Source organism: Arachis ipaensis, chromosome B10 (assembly GCF_059453495.1).
Source record: "Arachis ipaensis isolate K30076 ecotype BB chromosome B10, ASM5945349v1, whole genome shotgun sequence".
Classification (NCBI taxonomy): domain Eukaryota; kingdom Viridiplantae; phylum Streptophyta; class Magnoliopsida; order Fabales; family Fabaceae; genus Arachis; species Arachis ipaensis.
The window spans coordinates 46880523-46903237 of NC_142435.1; the positions used below are offsets into that span (position 1 = coordinate 46880523).

The window sequence follows — 22715 nt, forward strand, 5'->3', positions numbered from 1 at the left end:
GTAAGAGCAGAAGTCTCAGTACTAGAAGAAACTTCTGCAACAGCTTTTGAGTGGTTGCTCCTGTGCCTGTGATTCCTAGTAGACTCAGCTAAGTCGCTGATCAGTTGCCATGCTTCATCTGCGGTCTTGTACTTTTTCAGAGAACCATTACTAGCACCATCTAGTGTAGTTTTATCCCGAGGCTTCATGCCTTGAGTGAAATAGCTGCTTAACACTAGCCTGTCAATCATGTAATGGGGGCATACGTCTACAAGGTTCTTAAAGCGCTCCCAGTACTCATAGAGAGTTTCTGATTCACCTTGAACAATGCAGGAGATCTCTTTCCTTAGTCTGTCTATAACTTCAGCCGGAAAGTATTTTTCCAAAAATTCTCTTCTAAGCGTATCCCAGTTGGTAACAGTCGCTTTAGGTTGGGAGTAGTACCACTCCCTTGCCTTTCCCTCAAGAGAAAACAGGAAGGCTGTTAACAGAATAGAAGTTTCATTTGCACCGTGACGCCTAACAGTAGAACAGCCATGAAACTTGGGCATCAAGTTGATTAATGCAGTCTTCAGCTTAAAATCTGCAGCAAGAGTTGGATGATGCACTTGATACGGCTGCAATGTAAAATCTGGGACTCCAGCTTCCTGGAGAGTAATCCTCATAGGTGCTGCCATGCTATCTGCACGTGAATCAACTGAATCAATAGTAAAGGAGCTTGTTTCGCTCTCAGATGGCGGTTTAGATTCGCCCTCAGATGAGACTGGTGAATCAATAACAATCACTTCACCACCATCAGAGGCTAACCTGCGTCAAGCTCGCCTAATACGTGAAATAGTTCTTTCAATTTCAGGATCAAATGCAGCTAAGCTCGGATCAGGCAGTGAATGCGCCATTCAATGAGAGAAACGTATAGCTCATGGTAATAAAATAAAACTAAAAATAAAAATAAAAATAAAAATAAAATATGCAATTAAAATTAAAATATGTATACTAATTAATAATTTAGCACACAATTGCAACTCCCCGGCAACGGCGCTATTTTGACGATTAGATTCTTGCTAGTAAAGAATTTTATAAGAATAATCACGTTGTAAGTATAGTTTCTAAACCAATAGAGAATCCTTTCGTACAAAAGTTTGGTTGTCACAAGTAACAAAATCCAATAAAATTTATAACCAAAGTATTTAAACCTCGGGTCGTCTTCTCAAGGAATTGCAGGGAAATATGCTTTATTATTGGTTATGGAAAAATGTATATTTTTGGGTTTTTGAAATAGGGAACAGGAAAATAAACTGGCAATAAAGTAAATTAATTATCATGAACACCATTGCAAGGTATAAGAACTGGAAATCCCATCCTAGTTATCTTTATTAGATGTGATGAGAATTATTTATTGCTCCCACTTAGTTAACCCTTACTAAATAAAGGAAAGTCAAGTGGACTAATTAATTTGATTCCTCAAGTCCTAGTCAACTCCTGTGGAAAGACTAGCTTTAGAGGGATCCAAATCAATAAGCAAATTCCAATTTTCAATCAACAGCTGAGTTTGATAACTCAAGTGTCACCAATTCCTTAACCAAAGCAAAGGGGAAAAAATCTAAATTATTTATATTATAAATAGAAAAAAGCAATCATAAATCTGAAATACCTCAAATTGCATTTAAACATAAATTCAAATCTAACATGAAGAGTTCATAAGCTAAATTGGCTAAATAAGTAATTACCAAGAGAAATAGAGCAACTAAAGTAATAGAATAAATAAAAGTAGATAAGAGAAACTAAATTTAAAAGAACATAGAACCTAGAATGCAGAAGAAGTAAACCTAACATTTAAGAGAAATCCTAATCCTAAATTCTAAGAGAGAGGAGAGAGCCTTTCTCTCTCCAAAACTACATCTAAAATCTAAAATTATGAATTATGAATGTTGTGTTATGAATGGATGGATTTCCCCACTTTATAGCCTCTAATCATTGTTTTCTGGGCCGAAAACTGGGTAAGAAACAGCCCATAAATCGCCCCCAGCGATTTTTGATACGTACAGGTCGCGGCACTGTCACGCGTACGAGTCGTCCATGCGTACGCGTGGATTAAGTTTTCGCCAGGTGACGCGTGCGCGTGACCCATACGTGCGCGTCGCCTATCTTCGCGGCAGCTATGGAAAATTATATATTGTTCGATTTAGTACTAAGAAGTCAGGCTGGAAAGCTTTAGCAGTTCCTTTAGTTTCTTGTATTCCTTCCACTTTTGCATGCTTCCTTTCCATTCTCTAAGCCATTCCTTCCCTATAATCTCTGAAATCACTTAACACACATATCACGGCATCGAATGGTAATAAGAGAGGATTAATATTAGCAAATATAAGGCCAAAGAAGCATGTTTTCAATCATAGCACAAAATCAGGAAGGAAAATGTAAAACTATGCAATTAGAATGAATAAGTTTGCAAAGACTTGATAAAAACCACTCAATTGAGCACAAGATAAACCATAAAATAGTGGTTTATCAGGCTCACCCAGGGGCTATCAGAAATGGGATAAATAATCCCAGCCTCCCAAAGCTTAGTGACTTTCTTCTGCACTACTTCCTTCATAACCAGATTTAGTCGCCTTTGTGGTTGCACCACTAGTTTGGCGTCATCCTCCATCCGGATTTTATGCATGCATAGGGCCAGGCTAATGCCCTTAAGGTCACTTATAGTCCACCCAAGGGCGGTCCTATGTGTTTTGAGCACTTGGATCAGTGCTTCTTTTTTCTGTGGTTCTAAAGCAGAGCTTATGATTACAAGATAAGTATCTCCTTGTCCTAGAAATACATATTTCAGGGAGGATGGTAATGGAGCTCAAGCTTTGGAGGCTTCTCCTTTTCCTTAGGAATTTCCAGAGGTTCCTCTACATCGGGCTGGGCGTCTGTAAGGATGTCATTCAGCCCTTCCTTGAGACTCTCAGCCATGTTTACTTCTTCCACTAGAGAATCAATGAGATCAATACTCATGCATTCTTCTAGGGTGTCTGGATGCTGCATGGCTTTTACAGCATTCAGTACGAACTTTTTCTCATTGACTTTTAGGGTTACTTCTCCTTTTTCAACATCAATGAGGGTCCGTCCTGTAACTAGGAAGGGTCTACCTAGGATAAGGGATGCACTTTTGTATCCTTCCATATCCAACACCATGAAGTCAGTGGAAAAAGCGAAGGGTCCAACCCTAACAATCATGTCTTCAATTACGCCTGATGGTATCTTAATAGAACCATCAACCAGTTGAAGGCATATGCGGGTTAGTTTGACTTCATTGTCAAGCAAAGCTTCTTTATTAATGAAGCAGGTATTAGGTTGATGCTTGCTCCAAGGTCACATAGGGCCGTCCTTGTACAAGCATTACTTAGAGTGCATGGTATCATAAAGCTTCCAGGATCCTTAAATTTCTCTGGTAAATTATTTTGAATGATTGCACTGTACTCTTCAGTAAGAAGTACTGTTTCTGTCTCTCTCCAATCCTTCTTATGACTTAAGATGTCCTTCAGGAATTTAGCATCAGAAGGGATCTGTTCAAGAGCCTCTGCAAAAGGGATCTTGGTCTCTAATGTTCTGAGATAATCCGCAAAGTGGGAAAACTGTTTATCCTTCTCCTCTTGACAGAGTTTCTGAGGAAATGGCATCTTAGCCTTATACTCATCTATCTTGGTTGATGAAGGCTGAGTGCCGTATTTGTTGGAAAGGGGGTTACTATCTTGCTTAGGAGGGTTGATATCAGAATGTGACTGGCTTCTCTTGCTTGGGCGTTTAACGCCCATATTGCTGCCCCCTTCCTGGCGTTCAACTCCAGGAATACGAATTCCTTTTAGGCGTTCAACACCCTTGTTGGTGTCCTTAATTGGGCGTTCAATGCCAGGAATGAATACCCCTTCTTGGCATTGAACGCCTGATGAGCGGATAATTTATACGTTTTTTGGCATTGTTTTTAGGTAGTTTTTAATATGTTTTAGTCACTTTTTATTATATTTTTATTAGTTTTTAAATAAAAATCACATTTCTAGACTTTACTATGAGTTTGTGTGTTTTTCTGTGATTTCAGGTAATTTCTGGCTGAAATTGAGGGACCTGAGCAAAAATCTGATTCAGAGGCTGAAAAAGGACTGTAGATGTTGTTGGATTCTGACCTCCCTGCACTCAAAGTGAATTTTCTGGAGCTAGAGGAGTCCAAATGGCGTGCTCTCAATTGCGTTGGAAAGTAGACCTCCAGGGCTTTCCAGCAATATATAATAGTTTATACTTTACTCTAAGATAAATGATGCAAACTGGCGTTCAACGCTAGCTTCCTGCCCTATTCTGGAGTTAAACGCCAGAAACAGGTTACAACCTGGCGTTTAACTCCAAAAACAGCCTAGGCACGTGTAAAGCTCAAGTCTCAGCCTCAGCACACACCAAGTGGGCCCCGAAAGTGGATTTCTGCACTATCTATCATAGTCTACTCATTTTCTGTAAACCTAGGTCACTAGTTTAGTATTTAAACAACTTTTAGAGATTTATTTTGCACCTCATGACATTTTTAGATCTGAACTTTGTACTTTTGGACGGCATGAGTCTCTAAACTCCATTGTTGGGGGTGAGGAGCTCTGCTGTGTCTCGATGAATTAATGCAATTATTTCTGTTTTCTATTCAAACACGCTTGTTTCTATCTAAGATGTTCATTCGCACTTCAATATGACGAAGGTGATGATCCGTGACACTCATTATCATTCTCACCTATGAATGCATGCCTGATAACCACTTCCATTCTACTTGCAATAGCTTAAGTGCATATCTCTTAGCCTCATGGTTCATGACGCATGGTTGCCTCGCCTGACAACCGAGTCTTCCATTCCATGAGATCAGAGTCTTCGTGGTATAGGCCAGAATTATTGGTGGCCATTCTTAAGATCCGGAAAGTCTAAACCTTATCTATGGTATTCCGAGTAGGATCCGGGAAGGGATGGCTGTGACGAGCTTCAAACTCGCGAGTGCCGGGCGTAGTGACAGACGCAAAAGGATTACTGAATCCTATTCCAGTATGATCGAGAACCGACAGATGAATAGCCATGCAGTGACAGCGCATTGGACCATTTTCACAGAGAGGATGGGTGATGAGCGGATAATTTATACGCTTTTTGGCATTGTTTTTAGTATGTTTTCAGTAGAATCTAGTTACTTTTAGGGATGTTTTCATTAGTTTTTATGTTAAATTCACATTTCTGGACTTTACTATGAGTTTGTGTGTTTTTCTGTGATTTCAGGTATTTTCTGGCTAAAATTGAGGGACTTGAGCAGAAATCAGATTCAGAGGTTGAAGAAGGACTGCTGATGCTGTTGGATTCTGACCTCCCTACATTCAAAATGAATTTTCTGGAGATACAGAACTCGAAATGGCGCGCTTCCAATTGCGTTGGAGAGTAGATATCCAGGGCTTTCCCGCAATATATAATAGTCCATACTTTGGCCAAGAATAGATGACGTAAACTGGCGTTTAACGCCAACTTCCTGCCCAAATCTGGCGTCTAGCGCCAGAAAAGGAGCCAAAACCAGAGTTGAACGCCCAAACTGGCACAAAAGCTGGCGTTCAACTCCAGGAAGGACCTCTACACGTGCAACACTCAAGCTCAGCCCAATCACACACCTAGTGGGCCCCGAAAGTGGATTTATGCATCAATTACTTACTTCTGTAAACCCTAGTAGCTAGTTTATTATAAATAGGACCTTTTACTATTGTATTAGGCATCTTTTTTCGGTTGTATGCTATCTTAGATCACGTTTGAGGGCTGGCCTCTCGGCCATGCCTGGACTTTCACTTATGTATTTTTAACGGTAGAGTTTCTGCACTCCATAGATTAAGGTGTAGAGCTCTGCTGTTCCTCAAAGATTAATGCAAAGTACTACCGTTTTCTATTCAATTCATCTTGTTTCGCTTCTAAGATATTCATTCGTACTTCAATCTGAATATGATGAACGTGACAATCATCATCATTCCCTATGAACGCGTGCCTGACAACAACTTCCGTTCTACATTCGACTGAATGAGTATCTCTTAGATCTCCTAACCAGAATCTTCGTGGTGTAAGCTAGAATGATGGCGGCATTCAAGAGAATCCGGAAGGTCTAAACCTTGTCTGTGGTATTCCGAGTAGGATTCAATGAATGAATGACTGTGACGAGCTCCAAACTCGCGATTGCGGGGTGTTAGTGACAAACGCAAAAGGATAGTAAATCCTATTCCAGCATGATCGAGAACCGACAGATGAATAGCCGTGCCGTGACAGGGTGCGTTGACCATTTTCACTGAGAGGATAAGATGAAGCCATTGACAAGGGTGATGCCTCCAGACGATTAGCCGTGCCGTGACAGGGCATTTGGATCATTTTCCCGAGAGAAGACCGAAAGTAGCCATTGACAATGGTGATGTATCACATAAAGCCAGCCATGGAAAGGAGTAAGACTGATTGGATGAAGATAGCAGGAAAGCAGAGGTTCAGAGGAACGAAAGCATCTCTATTCGCTTATCTGAAATTCTCACCAATGAATTACATAAGTATTTCTATCCCTATTCTATTATTTATTTTCGAAAACCCATTACTGTTTTATATCCGCCTGACTGAGATTTACAAGGTGACCATAGCTTGCTTCATACCAACAATCTCCGTGGGATTCGACCCTTACTCACGTAAGGTATTACTTGGACGACCTAGTGCACTTGCTGGTTAGTTATGCGAAGTTGTGAAGATATGTTTAGACCATGGTCCTGTGCATCCATTTTTGGTGCCATTGCCAGGGAATCAATTTCGAACAACAATTCACAACCTGAGTAGCAATTTCGCATACCAATGGGATGTAGCCATTGACGACGGTGATGCCCTACATAACGCTTGCCATGGAAAGGAGTAGGAATGGTTGGATGAAGACAGCAGGAAAGCAGAGGTTCAGGAGGAACAAAAGCATCTCCATACGCTTATCTGAAATTCTCACCAATGAATTACATAAGTATTTCTATCCTATTTTACGTTTTAAGCCGACAATAGCTTGCTTCAAGCCGACAATATCCGTGGGATCGACCCTTACTCACGTAAGGTTTATTACTTAGACGACCCAGTGCACTTGCTGGTTAGTTGTGCAAAGTTGTGACAAAGTGTGATTCACGTTTGAGAGCACCAAATCTTTGGCGCCATTGTTGATGATCACAATTTCGTGCACCAACGCCAATGACATTCCTCTTTGGGCATTCAATGCCCTCAGAGACGTCTTGGACATCAGTCTGGTGTTCCTCTGGTGGCTTTGTTTCCTTTGACCTCTTGTTATATGGAGGTTAGGTGTTTAAGGATTTCCCACTCTTCAGTTGAATAGCCTGGCATTCCTTTGTTATCTGCTTGGATAACTACTGCCTTGTTTAACTCAGCTGGGCTTCTACATTCCTGTTAGAAGCCTGAGTTTCTCGCAAAGCCTCTTGCAGTTCCAGTAGTTGCTGGGCAAGGGCGTGTAATTGCTGAGTCAATGGGCCATCTGGCTCTGGAGGGTTAGGTTCAGTAGATATGGCCTTAACCTCTCCTTTCATAGAAGTCTCAGCAGCTGAGTACAGATACTGATTAGTGGCAACTGTCTCAATAAGCTCGCGAGCCTCTTCAATGGTCTTTCTCATGTGTATGGAACCACCAACAGAGTGGTCCAGAGACATTTTAGCCATGTCTGAAAGTCCATAGTAGAAGATGTCTAATTGTACCCATCCTAAAAACATTTCAGTAGGACATTTTCTTAGTATCCTTCTATACCTTTCCCAAGCATCATAAAGAGATTCACTATCTTCTTATTTGAAGCCTTAAATGTCCAGTCTCAGCTGGGTCATCTTTCTTGGACAACTAACGGTTCATCCTGTTGCTCAGATTAGGTAATTTTCTTTTTGTTTTCTCTTCAAAAATTTTTCAAAAAATATTTCAAAAAATTTTTTTTTTCTTTTGTTTTCGAAAAAAAAAATAAAAATGTTTTCAAAAATATAATTTTTTCTTCAGAATTTTTAAGAATGAATTCTAGTGTTTCATGAAGCATGTGAAGCCTGGCTGGCTGTAAAGCCATGTCTAAATTCATTTGGACTGAGGCTTCCAACCATCAGCTGTTATACGACTGTAGGGTATGTCAGGCATGTCATGTCTGAATTACATGCTGAAGCTTAGCTGGCCATTGGCCATGTCTAGTGTTTTGGACCGGAGCTTTCATTGAAAGCTTGGCTGGCTAGTGAGCCATGTCTAATTCCTGGACTGAAGCTTTAGAATAACATGACAAGGTTCCTGGAATTCATATTAAAAATTTTGGAATCCTTATTTTCTCTTTTCTAAATAATTTTCAAAAAAATATAAAATAAAAATCCAAAAAAATTAGAAAATCATAAAAATCAAAAATATTTTTCTGTTTCTTGTTTGAGTCTTGAGTCATGTTATAAGTTTAGTGTCAATTGCATGTGCATCTTGCATTTTTCGAAAATTTCATGCATTCATAGTGTTCTTCATGATCTTCAAGTTGTTCTTGGTAAGTCTTCTTGTTTGATCTTGATGATTTTTTGTTTTGTGTTGTTTGGTATTTTTCATATGCATTCTTGAATTCTTAGTGTCTAAGCATTAAAGAATTCTAAGTTTGGTGTCTTGCATGTTTTCTTTGCATTAAAAATTTTTCAAAAATGAGTTCTTGATGTTCATCTTGATTTTCATAGTGTTCTTGGTGTTCATCTTGACATTCATAGCATTCTTGCATGCATCACATGTTTTGATCTAAAATTCTCATGCATTGCATCATTTTTCTTGTTTTTCTCTCTCATTATTAAAAATTCAAAAATATCTTTCCCTTTTTCTCTCTTAAAATTTCGAAAATTAGATTTGACTTTTTCAAAAAATTTTTAAAAATCTAGTTGTTTTTATGAGTCAAATCAAATTTTCAATTTAAAAATCTTATCTTTTTCAAAAATCAAATCTTTTTCAAAATTCTTAGTTATTTTCGAAAATTCCAAAAATATTTTTCAAAAATCTTTTTCTTATTTTTAGGCCAAATTTTCGAAAATAACATAATCAATTAATGTTTTGATTCAAAAAAATTTCAAGTTTGTTACTTGTTAAGAAAGATTCAAACTTTGAGTTCTAGAATCATACCTTGTGATTTCTTGTGAATCAAGTCATTAATTGAGATTTTAAAAATCAAATCTTTTTCAAAAACTAATTTCAATCATATCTTTTCAAAAATATCTTCTTATCTTATCTTTTTCAAAAATATGATTTCAAAATATCTTTTCTAACTTCCTAACTTCTTATCTTTTCAAAATTTGTTTCAACTAACTAACTAACTTTTTGTTTGTTTCTATCTTTTTCAAAACTACCTAACTAACTATCTCTCTCTAATTTTCGAAAATATCTTCCCTCTTATTCAAAAATTTCTTTTTAATTAACTAATTATTTTTATTTTTGATTTCAAAATTTTTCGAAAATTACTAACCTTTTTCAAAAACTATTTTCGAAAATCACTAACCCTTTTTCAAAAATTATTTTCGAAAATTCTCCCTCTCCCATCTTATTCTATTTATTTATTCATCTACTAACATCTCATCTCACATCTCTACCCTCCTCACAGTTGTGTTTCTTCCATTACATTACATTCTTTATCTCCCTCTTTTCTTCCACTCACAAAGGGATCCCTATACTGTGGTATAAAGGAACTCTATTATTATTATTTTTTCTGTACCCTCTTCTTTGTCATATGAGTAGGAGCAAGGACAAGAATATTCTTGTTGAAGCAGATCCGGAACCTGAAAGGACTCTGAAGAGAAAATTAAGAGAAGCCAAATTACAACAATCCAGAGATAACCTTTCAGAAATTTTCGAACAGGAAGAGGAGATGGCAGCCGAAAATAATAATAATGCAAGGAGGATGCTTGGTGACTTTACTGCACCTAATTCCAATTTACATGGAAGAAGCATCTCCATTCCTGCCATTGGAGCAAACAACTTTGAGCTGAAACCTCAATTAGTTTTTCTGATGCAGCAGAACTGCAAGTTTCATGGACTTCCATCTGAAAATCCTTTTCAGTTCTTAACTGAATTCTTGCAGATATGTGATACTGTTAAGACTAATGGAGTAGATCCTGAAGTCTACAGGCTCATGCTTTTCCCATTTGCTGTAAGAGACAGAGCTAGAATATGGTTGGACTCTCAACCTAAGGATAGCCTGAACTCTTGGGATAAGCTGGTCAAGGCTTTCCTAGCCAAGTTCTTTCCTCCTCAAAAGCTGAGCAAGCTTAGAGTGGATGTTCAAACCTTCAGACAAAAAGAAGGTGAATCCCTCTATGAAGCTTGGAAGAGATACAAAGGACTGACCAAAAAGTGTCCTTTTGACATGCTTTCAGAATGGACCATCCTGGATATATTCTATGATGGTCTGTCTGAGTTATCTAAGATGTCATTGGACACTTCTGCAGGTGGATCCATTCACCTGAAGAAAACGCCTGCAGAAGCTCAAGAACTCATTGACATGGTTGCAAATAACCAGTTCATGTACACTTCTGAAAGGAATCCTGTGAATAATGGGACGCCTATGAAGAAGGGAGTTCTTGAGGTTGATACTCTGAATGCCATATTGGCTCAGAACAAAATATTGGCTCAGCAAGTCAATATGATTTCTCAGAGTCTGAATGGAATGCAAGCTGCATCCAACAGTACTCAAGAGGCTTCTTATGAAGAAGAAGCTTATGATCCTGAGAACCCTGCAAAAGCAGAGGTGAATTACTTAGGTGAACCTTATGGAAACACCTATAACTCATCATGGAGAAATCATCCAAATTTCTCATGGAAGGATCAAAAGCCTCAACAAGGCTTTAATAATGGTGGAAGAAACAGGTTTAACAATAATAAACTTTTTCCATCATCCACTCAGCAACAGACAGAGAACTCTGAACAAAATACTTCTAATTTAGCAAACTTGGTCTCTGATCTATCTAAGGCCACTGTGAGTTTCATGAATGAAACAAGGTCTTCCATTAGAAATTTGGAGGCACAAGTGGGCCAGTTGAGTAAAAGGATCACTGAAATCCCTCCCAGTACTCTCCCAAGCAATACAGAAGAGAATCCAAAAGGAGAGTGCAAGGCCATTGACATAAGCAAAATGGCCGAACCCAATGAGGGAGAGGAGGACGTGAATCCCAAGGAGGAAGACCTCCTGGACGTCCAGTGACCAATAAGGAGCTTCCCTCTGAGGAACCAAAGGACTCTGAGGCTCATCTAGAGACCATAGAGATTCCATTGAACCTCCTTATGCCCTTCATGAGCTCTGATGAGTATTCCTCTTCTGAAGAGAATGAGGATGTTACTGAAGAGCAAACTGCCAAGTTTCTTGGTGCAATCATGAAGCTGAATGCCAAATTATTTGGCATTGATACTTGGGAAGTTGAACCTCCCTTGTTCATTAATGAACTAAGTGATCTGGATCAAATGACATTGCCTCAGAAGAGACAGGATCCTGGAAAGTTCATAATACCTTGTACCATAGGCACCATGATCTTTAAGGCCCTGTGTGACCTTGGTTCAGGAATAAACCACATGCCCCTCCCTGTAATAGAAAAACTGGGAATCTATGGGGTGCAAGCTGCTAAAATCTCATTAGAGATGGCAGACAATTCAAGAAAACAGGCATATGGACAAGTAGAGGACGTGTTAGTAAAGGTTGAAGGCCTTTACATCCCTGCTGATTTCATTGTCCTGGATACTGGAAAGGAAGAGGATGAATCCATCATCTTAGGAAGACCTTTCCTGGCCACAGCAAGAGCTGTGATTGATATTGACAGAGGTGAACTAGTCCTTCAATGGAATGAGGACTCCCTTGTATTTAAAACTCAAGGATCTCCCTCTGCAACCATGGAAAGGAAGCATGAAAAGCTTCGCTCAAAGCAGAGTCAACCCAAGCCCCCACAGTCAAACTCTAAGTTTGGTGTTGGGAGGCCACAACCAAACTCTAAGTTTGGTGTTGAACTCCCATATCCAAACTCTAAGTTTGGTATTGGAGAGTCTCAATAATGCTCTGAACATCTGTGAGGCTCCATGAGAGCCCACTGTCAAGCTATTGACATTAAAGAAGCGCTTGTTGGGAGGCAACCCAATTTTTATTTTCCTAACTATATTTTTCTTAGTTATATGTCTTTATAGGTTCATGATCATGAGGAGTCACAAAATAAATATAAAAATTGAAAACAGAATCAAAAACAGCAGAAGAAAAATCACACCCTGGAGGAGCATCTGCCTGGCGTTCAACGCCAGAACAGAGCATGGTTCTGGCGCTGAACGCCCAAAATGGGCAGCATTCTGGCGCTGAACGCCCAGAACAAGCATGGTTCTGGCGTTCAACGCCAGAAATGGCAACAAATGGGCGTTGAACGCCCAAAATGGGTACCAACCTGGCGCTGAACGCCCAGAGTTGTGTGCAAAGGCATTTTACATGCCTAATTGGTGCAGGGATGCAAATCCTTGACACCCCAGGATCTGTGGACCCCACAGGATCATCTCAGGATCTGTGGACCCCACAGGATCACCTCAGGATCTGTGGACCCCACAGGATCCCCACCTACCTCCACTCACTTCTTCTCACCACTCTCTTTCACACAACCCCATAAACACTCTTCCCCAAAAACCCTTCACCAATCACCTCAATCTCTCTTCCCCATCACCTCTTCACCACTCACATCCATCCACTCTTCCCCATAAACCTACCTCATAAACTCCACCTACCTTCAAAATTTAAAACCAATTTCCCACCCAAACCCACCCATATGGCCGAAACCTTTCCCCCCCTCCCTTCCCTATATAAAGCCCTCCATTCTTCATCAAATTCACACAACACACCCCTCTACACCCTTCTTGGCCGAAACACTTCCCACTCTCCCTCTCCTCCATTTCTTCTTCTTCTTCATCTATTCTTTCTTTTATTGCTCGAGGGCAAGCAAAATTCTAAGTTTGGTGTGGTAAAAGCATAAGCTTTTTGTTTTTCCATTACCATTGATGGCACCTAAGATCAGAGAATCCTCTAGAAAGGGGAAAGGGAAGACAAAAGCTTCCACATCCGAGTCATGGGAGATGGAAAGGTTCATCTCCAAAGCCCATCAAGACCACTTCTATGATGTTGTGGCCAAGAAGAAGGTGATCCCTGAGGTCCCTTTCAAACTCAAAAGAAATGAGTATCCGGAGATTCGACATGAAATTCAAAGAAGAGGTTGGGAAGTTCTAACAAATCCCATCCAACAAGTCGGCATCCTAATGGTTCAAGAGTTCTATGCTAATGCATGGATCACCAAGAACCATGATCAAAGTAAGAACCCGGATCCAAAAAAACTATGTTACAATGGTTCAGGGAAAATACTTGGATTTTAGTCCAGAAAATGTGAGGTTGGCGTTCAACTTGCCAAACATGGAAGAGAACGCACGCCCCTACACAAGGAGAGTCAACTTTGATCAAAGGTTGGACCAAGTCCTTATGGACATATGTGTAGAAGGAGCTCAATGGAAGATTGACTCCAAAGGCAAGCCGGTTCAACTAAGAAGATTGGACCTCAAGCCTGTAGCTAGAGGATGGTTGGAGTTCATTCAATGCTCAATCATTCCCACTAGCAACCGGTCTAAAGTTACTATAGACCGGGCCATCATGATCCATAGCATCATGATTGGAGAAGAGGTGGAAGTTCATGAGATTATACCTCAAGAACTCTACAAGGTGGCTGACAAGTCCTCCACTATGGCAAGGTTAACCTTTCCTCACCTCATTTTCCATCTATGCAATTCGGCTGGGATTGACATAGAGGGAGATATCCTCATTAAAGAGGACAAGCCCATCACTAAGAAAAAGATGGAGCAAGCAAGAGAGCCCATTCATGGAGCTCAAGAGGCGTATGAAGCTCATCACCATGAGATCCCGGAGATGCCTCAAATGCACTTTCCTCCACAAAACTATTGGGAGCAAATCAACACCTCCCTAGGAGAATTGAGTTCCAATATGGGACAACTAAGGGTGGAACATCAAGAGCACTCCATCATGCTTCATGAAATAAGAGAAGATCAAAAAGCAATGAGGGAAGAGCAACAAAGACAAGGAAGAGACATAGAAGAGCTCAAGGACATCATTGGTTCCTCAAGAAGGAAACGCCACCATCACTAAGGTGGATTCATTCCTTGTTCTTATTTCTTCTATTTTTCGTTTTCTATGTTATGTGCTTATCTATGTTTGTGTCTTCATTACATGATCATTAGTAGTAGTAACTATGTCTTAAAGTTATGAATGTCCTATGAATCCATCACCTCTCTTAAATGAAAAATGTTTTAATTTAAAAGAACAAGAAGTATATGAGTTTCGAATTTATCCTTGAACTTAGTTTAATTATATTGATGTGGTGACAATGCTTCTTGTTTTCTGAATGAATGCTTGAACAGTGCATATGTCTTTTGAAGTTGTTGTTTAAGAATGTTAAATATGTTGGCTCTTGAAAGAATGATGACTAGGAGACATGTTATTTGATAATCTGAAAAATCATAAAAATGATTCTTAAAGCAAGAAAAAGCAGCAAAGAACAAAGCTTGCAGAAAAAAAATATGCGAAAAAAAATAGAAAGAAAAAAAAAAAGCAAGCAGAAAAAGCCAATAACCCTTAAAACCAAAAGGCAAGGGTAATAAAAAGGATCCCAAGGCTTTGAGCATCAGTGGATAGGAGGGCCTAAAGGAATAAAATCCTGGTCTAAGCGGCTAAACCAAGCTGTCCCTAACCATGTGCTTGTGGCATATAGGTGTCAAGTGAAAACTTGAGACTGAGCGGTTAAAGTCAAGGTCCAAAGCAAAAAAAAGAGAGTGCTTAAGAACCCTGGACACCTCTAATTGGGGACTTTAGCAAAGCTGAGTCACAATCTGAAAAGGTTCACCCAAATTATGTGTCTGTGGCATTTATGTATCCGGTAGTAGTACTGGAAAACAAAGTGCTTAGGGCCACGGCCAAGACTCATAAAGAAGCTGTGTTCAAGAATCATCATACTGAACTAGGAGAATCAATAACACTATCTGAACTCTGAGTTCCTATAGATGCCAATCATTCTGAACCTCAATGGATAGAGTGAGATGCCAAAACTATTCAAGAGGCAAAAAAGTTATAAGTCCCGCTCATTTGATTGGAGCTATGTTTCATTGATAGTTTGGAATTTATAGCATATTCTCTTCTTTTTATCCTATTTGATTTTCAGTTGCTTGGGGACAAGCAACAATTTAAGTTTGGTGTTGTGATGAGAGGATAATTTATACGCTTTTTGGCATTGTTTTTAGTATGTTTTTAGTAGAATCTAGTTACTTTTAGGGATGTTTTCATTAGTTTTTATGTTAAATTCACATTTCTGGACTTTACTATGAGTTTGTGTGTTTTTCTGTGATTTCAGGTATTTTCTGGCTGAAATTGAGGGACTTGAGCAGAAATCAGATTCAGAGGTTGAAGAAGGACTGCTGATGCTGTTGGATTCTGACCTCCCTGCACTCAAAGTGGATTTTCTGGAGCTACAGAACTCGAAATGGTGTGCTTCCAATTGCGTTGCAAAGTAGAAATCTAGGGCTTTCCAGCAATATATAATATTTCATACTTTGGCCAAGAATAGATGACATAAACTGGCGTTCAACGCCAGCTTCCTGCCCAAATCTGGCGTCCAGCGCCAGAAAAGGAGCCAAAACCAGAGTTGAACGCCCAAATTGGCACAAAAGCTGGCGTTCAACTCCAGGAAGGACCTCTACATGTGCAACACTCAAGCTCAGCCCAAGCACACACCTAGTGGGCCCCGGAAGTGGATTTATGCATCAATTACTTACTTCTGTAAACCCTAGTAGCTAGTTTATTATAAATAGGACCTTTTACTATTGTATTAGGCATCTTTTTTCAGTTGTATGCTATCTTAGATCACGTTTGAGGGCTGGCCTCTCGGCCATGCCTGGACTTTCACTTATGTATTTTTAACGGTAGAGTTTCTGCACTCCATAGATTAAGGTGTGGAGCTCTGCTGTTCCTCAAAGATTAATGCAAAGTACTACTGTTTTCTATTCAATTCATCTTGTTTTGCTTCTAAGATATTTATTCGTACTTCAATCTGAATGTGATGAACGTGACAATCATCATCATTCCTTATGAACGCGTGCCTGACAACCACTTCCGTTCTACCATCGACTGAATGAGTATCTCTTAGATCTCCTAACCAAAATCTTCGTGGTGTAAGCTAGAATGATGGCGGCATTCAAGAGAATCTGGAAGGCCTAAACCTTGTCTGTGGTATTCCGAGTAGGATTCAATGAATGAATGACTGTGATGAGCTCCAAACTCGCGATTGCGGGGCGTTAGTGACAGACGCAAAAGGATAGTAAATCCTATTCCAGCATGATCGAGAACCGACAGATGAATAGCCGTGCCGTGACAGGGTGCGTTGACCATTTTCACTGAGAGGATAAGATGAAGCCATTGACAAGGGTGATGCCTCCAGACGATTAGCCGTGCCGTGACAGGGCATTTGGATCATTTTCCCGAGAGAAGACCGAAAGTAGCCATTGACAATGGTGATGTATCACATAAAGCCAGCCATGGAAAGGAGTAAGACTGATTGGATGAAGATAGCAGGAAAGCAGAGGTTCAGAGGAACGAAAGCATCTCTATTCGCTTATCTGAAATTCTCACCAATGAATTACATAAGTATTTCTATCCCTATTCTATTATTTATTTTCGAAAACCCATTACTGTTTTTTATCCGCCTGATTGAGATTTACAAGGTGACCATAGCTTGCTTCATACCAACAATCTCCGTGGGATTCGACCCTTACTCACGTAAGGTATTACTTGGACGACCCAGTGCACTTGCTGGTTAGTTATGCAAAGTTGTGAAGATATGTTTAGACCATGGTCCTGTGCATCCGTTTTTGGTGCCATTGCCAGGGAATCAATTTCGAACAATAATTCACAACCTGAGTAGCAATTTCGCATACCAATGGGATGTAGCCATTGACGACGGTGATGCCCTACATAACGCTTGCCATAGAAAGGAGTAGGAATGGTTGGATGAAGACAGCAGGAAAGCAGAGGTTCAGGAGGAACAAAAGCATCTCCATACGCTTATCTGAAATTCTCACCAATGAATTACATAAGTATTTCTATCCTATTTTACGTTTTAAGCCGACAATAGCTTGCTTCAAGCCGACAATATCCGTGGGATCGACCCTTACTCACGTAAGGTTTATTACTTAGACGACCCAGTGCACTTGCTGGTTAGTTGTGCAAAGTTGTGACAAAGTGTGATTCACGTTTGAGAGCACCAAATCTTTGGCGCCATTGTTGATGATCACAATTTCGTGCACCAACGCCAATGACATTCCTCTTTGGGCATTCAATGCCCTCAGAGACGTCTTGGACATCAGTCTGGTGTTCCTCTGGTGGCTTTGTTTCCTTTGACCTCTTGTTATATGGAGGTTAGGTGTTTAAGGATTTCCCACTCTTCAGTTGAATAGCCTGGCATTCCTTTGTTATCTGCTTGGATAACTACTGCCTTGTTTAACTCAGCTGGGCTTCTACATTCCTGTTAGAAGCCTGAGTTTCTCGCAAAGCCTCTTGCAGTTCCAGTAGTTGCTGGGCAAGGGCGTGTAATTGCTGAGTCAATGGGCCATCTGGCTCTGGAGGGTTAGGTTCAGTAGATATGGCCTTAACCTCTCCTTTCATAGAAGTCTCAGCAGCTGAGTACAGATACTGATTAGTGGCAACTGTCTCAATAAGCTCGCGAGCCTCTTCAATGGTCTTTCTCATGTGTATGGAACCACCAACAAAGTGGTCCAGAGATATTTTATCCATGTATGAAAGTCCATAGTAGAAGATGTCTAATTGTACCCATCCTAAAAACATTTCAGTAGGACATTTTCTTAGTATCCTTCTATACCTTTCCCAAGCATCATAAAGAGATTCACTATCTTCTTATTTGAAGCCTTAAATGTCCAGTCTCAGCTGGATCATCTTTCTTGGAGGGAAGTATTGATTTAAAAACTTGTCTGCTAACTATTTCCAAGTTTTTATGCTATCTTTGGGCTGGTTATCCAACCACCTCTTTGCTTGGCCCTTTACAGCAAAAGAAAAGAGTAATAGTCTGTAGACATCTTGGTCTACTCCCTCATTATATACTGTGTCAGCAATCTTTAAGAAATCTGTCAGGAACTCAGTAGGTTCTTCCTGTGGAAGTCCAGAATACTGGCAGTTTTGCTGCACTATAGTAATAAGTTCAGGGTTTATTTCAAAGCTACTTGCTTTGATGTGAGGTATGCTAATACTTCTTTCATAGAAGTGAGCAGTGGGATTTGTATAAGATCCTAGAGTTCTTCTGAACTCTTCATTCCCATTTGGGTTCATGATGAAGAAAGGTAGAAGAAGAGAAGGGATGTGGGATAAAAAAATATTTTTTTTGTTTTTATTTTATTTATTAATTAAATTCAAAAATTAAGGTTAATTAATTAAAAAATTGAAAATTAGTTAATAAATTTCAAAAATAGAAGAGAGAGAAATAGAAGAAGAGAGTTTGAAAATTAGGAGAGAGAAGAATTAGTTAAGAAGTTTTGAAAAAGAAGGGAGAGAAGATAAGTAATTAATTAGAAAAGATTTGAATTTAAAATTTGAAATTAGAAAAGATAAGAAAAGATAAGATAAGAAATTAAAAAGATTTGAAAAAGATTTGATTTTAAAATTTAAAAGAAGATAAGATATAAAAGATAAGATAAGTTAGGTAAGATAAGATAAAGAAGTTAAGAAAAGATAAGTTTTAAATTTAAAAAGATTTGAAATTTAAATTTTGAAATTTGAAATTTGAAATTTTGAATTTTTGAATTTGAAACAAGATAAGATAAAGATTTGAAAAATATTTGAATTCTGAAAAGGTTTAATTTTCAAAATTTGAAATTTGAAATTTAAATTTTAAAATTTGAATTTGGATTTTAGAATTTGAATTTTGAAATAAGATAAGATAAAATTTTTGAATTTTTAAGAAAGATAAAAAGATAAGATAAGATTTTGAAAAAGATAAGATCTTTGAAAAGATTTGATTTTGAAAAGATTTGAATTTTGAAATTTAAAACCAAGATAAGATAAGATAAAAATTTTGAAATTAAAATCTGAATTTTTAATTAAAATTTTCGAAAATTTAATTAAAAATAAGAAAAGATATTTTACTTTATTTTTTTATTTTTGAATTTAATGAGGAAAGAAAAAAACAACAAAAAGATACCGAACTTAAAATTTTTAGATCTAAAGCACTCAATTTTCGAAAATTGCAAGGAAAAATACCAAAAGACACCAAACTTGAAACTTTTAAAATCAAAACAAAAAGAAAAAGCAAGAACACTTTGAAGATCTTGAAGAACACCAAGAACAAAACTAAAAAAAATTCAAAGAACACAAGAACATGCAAAATAGACCAAACTTAAAATTTTTGAAAAAGAAACACACAATTTTCGAAAATTTAAAGAAAAGACACAAGAAGACACCAAACTTAAAGATTGACACAAGAATCAAACAAAAGAAACTATTTTTGAAAATTTTAGAAAGAAAGACTCAAAAATTTCGAAAATTTCAACAAGAACAAAAACAAAAGACTCAAACCAAAAATAAAGATTAAACAAAGAAAAGAAAAAAATTGAATTAGGTTTTAATTTTTTCAAAAAAAGAAAAATAAAATAAAAAATTCTAACAAAATTAAAGACAATACCTAATCTAGGAAACAAGATAATCCGTCAGTTGTCCAAACTCGAACAATCGCCGGCAACGGCGCCAAAAACTTGGTGCACGAATCCCCACACTTCGTACAACTGTACTAGCAAGTGCACTGGGTCGTCCAAGTAATACCTGAGCGAGTCAGGGTCGATCCCACGAGGATTGTGGTTTGACACAAGCTATGGTTATCTTGCAGGTCTTAGTCAGGCGAATCAAGAAGTTGTTGGTTTTGATTTGGAAGATGGAATTAGGTTGGTATGTTTACAATGATAATCTTAAAACTTAGATGGATGAGGCTTGGAGTTGCTTTGTCCTTCTGGATTAACTCTAGTCTTATTGTCTTCTTCAATTGTGAATGATTTCTTCTATGGCAGACTGTATGTGATTGACGCTGGTTTGAGCAGCCGCCAATACTCCTCTAGATTTGAACCCCAGTGTTAGTGTGGATCCATTCTGATTGAGGGTAAAGCTCCTGTAGTCCACTCTCCTTAATGATCCTACTCAAAACGCCACAGACAAGGTCGAATCTTCTGGAACAGAGAATGCTGCACCTTTGGGTTCTAGCCTCTACCACAGACTCCCTAATCTCCCTGTAAATCGATTGAACTGGTGTCTCGAGAAGTCCCCAACGAAGTCATGAATTAGCCGTCTGAGAGATGTATAATCAAGCTAGTGGTTTAATATTTTCCAGCGAAGTATTCACACGAACCCAAGTAGACACGGGTGGTTGTCAGGCACGCGGTCCTAGTATGATGAACGGAGCTGGTTGTCACGGGCTATCCCATTCACCAAGTTGAAGAACGAATATACATCTTAGAATTAAATCTAACACAGATTGAAGAGAAATAGTAATACTTTTATTAATTCATAGAACTCAACAGGGCTCCTCCCCTCAACCTAGGAGGTTTAGAAACTCATACTGATAGGAATTACAATGGTAAAAATGAAAATATAGTGTAAAGTGGCCGAAGATCCTTAACAAAGATTGATCTTCTACTTTAAATACTAAACTAATGACTAGTAAGGGTAAAACAATCTTTTTAGTGCTAAAATCCACTTCTGGGGCCCACTTGGTGAGTATTTGGGCTGAGCTTTGATGAGATCCACGTGCTATGAGGCTTCTAGGACGTTGAACGCTGGCTAGGGGGTCCTCTCTGGGCGTTTGGACGCTGGTCTCTTCTCCTTAGGCGCTGGACGCCTGGAAGGGGGCAGGAGGCTAGCATTGGACGCCAGTTTTGGGCCTTTGAATCTGACATAAAGTTTGAACTATTATACATTTCTGAAAAGATCTAGAAGTCAGCTTTCCATATCCGTGGAGAATGCTCCATTTGGACTTCTGTAGGTCCAGAAAAGTTCTTCCAAGTGCAAGGAGGTCATATCCAAACAGCATATGTAGTGCTTTCTCTGTCTCTGAATCATACTTTTGCTCCAGCTCCTCAATTTCAGTTATAAATTACTTAAAGTTGCATAAAAACACACAAACTCAAAGTAGAATCCAAAAATGTGAATTTAACACTAAAACATATGAAAACTTAATGAAAACTAAACAAAACATGCTAAAAACTATATGAAAATGATGCCAAAAAGCGTATAAAATATCTGCTCATCAGGCATATCAAGTAGCTTTGCCGCCTCACTTGTCTAACCTGCATGATGTATTCCACGTGTCACAACTCCATAAGTATACGTGGGATGCAGCTCATGTGTTAGAGCCCGAGTCGGTCGAGTTAAGGGAGAACTTGACGTTTCAAGCAACACCGGTGTGTATTGACGACGCTAATGTGAAGAAACTGCGAGAAAAGGAAGTTCAGTTGGTTAAAGTGGCTTGGAAATGAGCAGGAGTTGAAGAACACACTTGGGAGTTCAGGAGTAAGCCTAGGTTTTGTAATCCGATAATAGTGTATGACTTGATTGAACACTTGAATTAGTTAGTTAATTAGTGGCTGAAAATTAGAGTGGTGCAGCAAAAGCTTGTAGAATACAATGGAACATGATAGTTGGGAATAGAGGTAGTAGAATGGTGACTAAACGTATCTTAGGCTTGAATACTTGAGGAGTTTAGTAGGTTAGGGTAAGTAAAGATTTCTAAGAAACTAAGTTTGATTATGGCTGTAAGGTTAGATTGAATTAGAGTAGGTTTTGGAGATGATTTCAGGTGTAATTGAATTGAAATGCTAATATTGTATTGAGGTTGATTAAAGGAAGCTAAGAGTAAAAAGAATGAGTATAGCATAGGCTTGAATTCGGTTAAGATATGGCATTATGAATAAAAATAAAGGACGTAAATAGGAAATTGAATTGACATGGAGGAATGGAAAGAAGCGTAGTAAGAGGTAGGTTTAAGTTGAGGGAACATTTAATGATGACAATGGGTAAACCAAATTTTGAAGACAATTTCTTATTCGATGGGGAGAATGTAAGAACCGCGAATTAATTAACTGATTAATTAACGTAAAATAATAATAATTTAATTGCCCAGAATAGGTTCAAAATTTTAGAATATTAATTAGAAAATTTAAATGCGATTTTTGGACTCAGTAGATTTTTTTGAGTTGGAAAATGTAATTTTCTTCGGAAAATTGCATAAAAACGTGAACCGGTCAATTAATTGGCAGTACCAGCTTAACCCGATCCGGTACTATGCGAGAATAATAAAAATAGTAGAAAACCTTAGGAAAATATTTAGAATGGAAAATTGGGAATTAATTTTAAAGGTTTGGTCCGAAATTGGGCCAAACGGGATAAAAATGCTAACAAGTTGGACCGGGTCCAAGTTGGGCCCAAGCCCAACATATAAGACCTTCTTTAATGAGCCATCTGCCCATTTACCATCCTCAAACACAACACAACACAGTTGATAAGAGAAGAGAGAAGAGGGTTCCATTAACACTATTCACCTCAACCTTCCCAAGCTCATAACTTGAGCTACGGAGCTCCGATCGCC

The 22715-nt window shown here is 38.6% G+C and overlaps 2 non-coding genes across 2 annotated transcripts; one reads left to right on the top strand and one right to left on the bottom strand.

The window, feature by feature from the left end:
- Window positions 1-228: 228 nt before the first annotated feature.
- LOC148579923 (small nucleolar RNA R71) lies at window positions 229-332 on the top strand. The gene has a single exon (XR_015898625.1). It is a non-coding gene; the product is annotated as a small nucleolar RNA R71 (small nucleolar RNA).
- A 9941-nt stretch (window positions 333-10273) lies between these two features.
- Window positions 10274-10381, bottom strand: LOC148579924 (small nucleolar RNA R71). Its single transcript, XR_015895567.1, has one exon. It is a non-coding gene; the product is annotated as a small nucleolar RNA R71 (small nucleolar RNA).
- Between the last annotated feature and the right edge of the window lie 12334 nt (window positions 10382-22715).